The 4,103-nt window shown below is 41.0% G+C and overlaps 2 pseudogenes; both read right to left on the reverse strand.

The window, feature by feature from the left end:
- Positions 1-3,080, reverse strand: part of LOC102009294 — a 6,481-nt pseudogene extending 3,401 nt beyond the window's left edge.
- On the reverse strand, positions 2,211-4,092 carry LOC102005947 (annotated as a pseudogene).
- Between the last annotated feature and the right edge of the window lie 11 nt (positions 4,093-4,103).

The following is a 4,103-nucleotide window of genomic DNA, read 5'->3' on the forward strand; positions in this document are numbered from 1 at the left end:
CACTGATAAACTTCCCATGCAGGAATCCCAAGTGATCTCAGTGAAAGCAAAAAGCAGTCTGCTCAGCTTTTGCTGGGCACTGGCAGAGGTGGAGCATTTTTTTTATTTTTTTTTTTTTTTTTTTTTTTGGTTTTTCTCCGGTACCAGGAACCGAACTCACGACCTTGCGCTTGCCAGGCAGGCGCTATTGCCGTTGAGCTAAATCCCCAGCCCTGAGCTAAATCCCCAGCCCAGAGGTGGAGCTTTTGGAGGTTAGTCCTTGGAGAAATCTTAGTGGCAATTTTAGCTTCTTGAATCAGTTCAAGTTTTAACACATCCAAGTCCATGAGCTCAGAGAGCATCAGGCACCCCCGACAGCACGAACAGGTACAACTCCTGCTTGTCCTGCACATTGTGTGACATGTGCTGCCTCAATTTTTCAAATGCCCACTCATGGTTCAAACTAATTTCTCTGACTTCTGACAAGAACACACCCAAACACTTGGAATACAGCTGGTCATACTACCATGTATGGAAGGAATGCAAAATCATTTTTGACATTTGGAATGTCACTGAAACTGCTCTCTTCTGAGACTTCTTCAAAAGGACGTTCCTTCAAATAATAATTCTTATTATCCTGAATAATAAGAACAGAGGCAGATAAAACCATAAACACAATAATGGAAATATAACTGATGAGGAGCTTTTCAACATGTAAGCCGTTGTGTAAGTGCATTCAAAGAGCCAGTTGGGTGCACCTTGGGCTTTGCAGACATGCTCAAAGCTGACTGTATTAACAAAGTTCGCAGTGTAGCAGAGAATGAAAATGAACTTGGCAGTTTAGGTAACTGTTTGGACCATGTAGAGTGTATAGATCAAGTCACTGTCAGAAGAACTTCTGGCATGGAACTTCTTCATTTTCTCAAACAGGGTTTCAGCCCACTCCCCATCTTTTTTGTCCAAGATGGTCATGCTGGGAACTTTGATCACAGGTATTTCAGCTGAGAATTTGAAGCCAGTTTTGTTGATTATTGGGGTACTGGCACTGGGGATCCCCTCATCACTGCTGGTGGACATATGCTTCGGTGGAGTCTGGGCACCTGTTATTCTGTTTGTTTTCCTCTGACTCTTCACATGCTGTCTCAGATAATGCTTTAGGAGTCCAAGGAGATTCAAAGCACTTTCCTAATATTGAAACAAATGTTCTACCTTTGAGCATGTTTTGGGATATTTGAACCAAAAGTTGCTACTGACCATGAGAACAATAGTATGGGTAAGAGCAAGGTATGCAAAGTATTTAGAATTCCACAGAAGGGCCAGATGGTAACACATCTGATTAATAAATTATAAAATAAACAATACATATTGCTGAAAATCCAAGTTTGTTTTTAAGCGTATTGGATCTTTCTTCTCTTTCTTTGCGTCTTGATTTGGAACGGCAGTATCTGGGTGAGGATATGCGGCTCTGAGAGGTATTCCAGTTGTCACAGCAGATTTACCAAAGTAAATGTCATTTGTGATCTGCCCATCTTGGTCTTGGTTAGTCGCTGCTTCCATTTTTGGAACTTCAGGGGTGACATCAGTATTTCCTGGCATTTACAGGTGATGGCAACATTGAATTTTGAATTTACAGGTGATGGCAACATTGGCAAGCAGACCAGCTGATCTCTGGTGAGTTGCACAGTTCCTGCAAAGATGGCTACCATCGACATAACAGCCAGGTAATCCATACACACATCCCAGCATGGTTCAGGATTTGATAAATTGGCTGAATGTCATTAAGTGAAGCAATTTCTGCAAGGGTAAAGATTCCTCTGTCCAAGTATCTTGGTGTGGCCTCCAAGATGACACAGGGGAAATGCTAGATGTCAAATACACCAAGTTTGTGTCTCCTGAAGTCAAAGAATGAATTCTAAGGAACAACAGAGGTTAAGAGTAGGGAAATATATTGGAGAAAAGGAATGGGGAACAGGAATGGGGGAATGGGGAATAGGAATAGCTCCCAAGAGACAGGAGTCCCAAATGCGTTGTTCCTCATGTGTCTATATTCTGAAACCAGTGGAAACATCTAATCCTAACCCTAAGGAGCTCAAGCACAGCAGTAACCTTATCATGAGGCTAAATAAGCATGTAAATTGGAGTCCAATATTCCTATATACTATCTTCTGCCCAGGTTGCCTTACCGTAATTCTTTCTAGCGATCATTTGTTGTCTTTCCAGACTCCTATTTCTTTTCCATTTTTAAAATCAACTTTATTTACACAATTGCAACTCAGTCTGCTTTGGTGCCACTATTGATAAAATGCCTACAACTGCAGTATTAGCTAAGAAGATACATTGATTTTAGCTTTACATAAAACCAGGATCCAACACTATTCTCACTTTCCTATCTCTGTTTGGCTCTGAATGTAGGTTTAACAAACACACAAACATACAATGAAAAAGAAAAACTTACAATGTACAATGACTTAAACAAAGCACTTTTTTTTTTTTTTTTGACTTTATAGAGTTTGGAATGAGATTACTTACCAAATATTTGCTACTTAGAGAGAAAGCCCTAGGGAATGGAATACTTACAGATGACGGTTTAGTTTATCTGACACTCATAATACAATATTCATAATGGCTTTAGAAGAATGCAAATAAATAACCTTTGTAACAGTATATGTTGATAACTTTCTATATTGAGAATTTCATGATAAACTGGTACCTAATGTCATGCTGAGAAATTAAGACTTCTCTATGTATTTATTCTATCAATTGAGTCACAGTCTTGATCCATATTAAAGCGGTTATCATCATTGTAACATGTAATAACCAGTACCCATGGAAACCTAACACTCTGCTCTTTTTTTCTTGTTTTTTTGAGACACAGTCTCACCATGTAGTTCAGATTGGCTTTGAGCTCCAGGCAAGTGTCCTGTTTCAGCCTCCTAAGTGCTATGACTACATGCACCACCACCAAGTCCAGCCACCCTGCTGTTTTTTTTAATACCCTGTTAATATTCAGTTGACTCTAATGTATCTATGATTAATGTATATGACTCAGTAAAAACACCCTTCATTTAGGAATCTTACCTAAAGTTCAGATACATGTACATGGGGGTTCGGGGTATAGCTCAGCGACACAGCGCCAGCCTGGTGAGCGCAAGGTCCTGAGTCTGATTCCTAGTACCAAAAAACAAACAAAAAATGGCTAACAAAATACACGCATATGGGGCACAGAAGAAAAACAACTCCATTGGCTTAAAGTAAATTCAGGTAATTTGAGACAGCAAATAAATAAATCATCAAATGACTCATTTTTGTTTTAAAACAAAGCAGTAACAAGAAATCACCAGCAAATCCTCATTCTAACAATTTTAAAACTGGTCCATTAACATATTAAATAGGAAAGTTATTATAAAATATTATATAATTCCATTCATCTAATGGATTCCTCTGATGAGATAGCTAACACATCTTCATCCGTATTCTCTCCTATCGCTGGCAAGTTGCCCCAAGCTGGAGAGTTTATACCAGTCCTGTCCAGTCTGTTGATACCGCAAACTGCCTGGTTGTGAAACACCCAGAAGTGCCCGTCATTGCAGGAAAGAAGGCAGGAACTACAGAGAACCACCACTTGATAACCTACACTGTTTCCACATTTTAAACACGCAATGTCCTTCAGTTTACACTCTCAGGTTTCAGGGCAATAGCGTCTTCCAACGCAGTCCACCGCAGGCGAGGGCGGGCTGTCTGCAGAGAAAGGTCTATGTCCGCGTCAGCCAGCAAGCCACCTTCATGTCCCTAGAGCTGAACTCACAAAATTTGCAACCCAGGACGACACGCAAGGGTCCTTCAAACTACAACTGCTGGTCGTCATAGCGCCCACGGAGCATGAGTGCCGGATTTTTGAAGCAGCAAAAGAGAACAATACCCAGCCTACTTTGATTCCCTCTGGCAAATAAAGTTTTAAAAATAAAAATAAAATAAAATAAAATAAGGGAAAAAAAGAAAAAAAAGCCGCCGGGTCTCGGGGTCTTCCCTCCGCGCCTCCCCCGCGGACGGGTGGAAGTAGTTTACTCAGCGGGAAGGACGGCAGCAGCGACGCGGCTTCCGGCCCCTCGGGCGGCGCAGGGGAC

This window comes from Chinchilla lanigera, unplaced genomic scaffold, assembly GCF_000276665.1.
Source record: "Chinchilla lanigera isolate Chin_1 unplaced genomic scaffold, ChiLan1.0 scaffold00096, whole genome shotgun sequence".
Classification (NCBI taxonomy): Eukaryota; Metazoa; Chordata; class Mammalia; order Rodentia; family Chinchillidae; genus Chinchilla; species Chinchilla lanigera.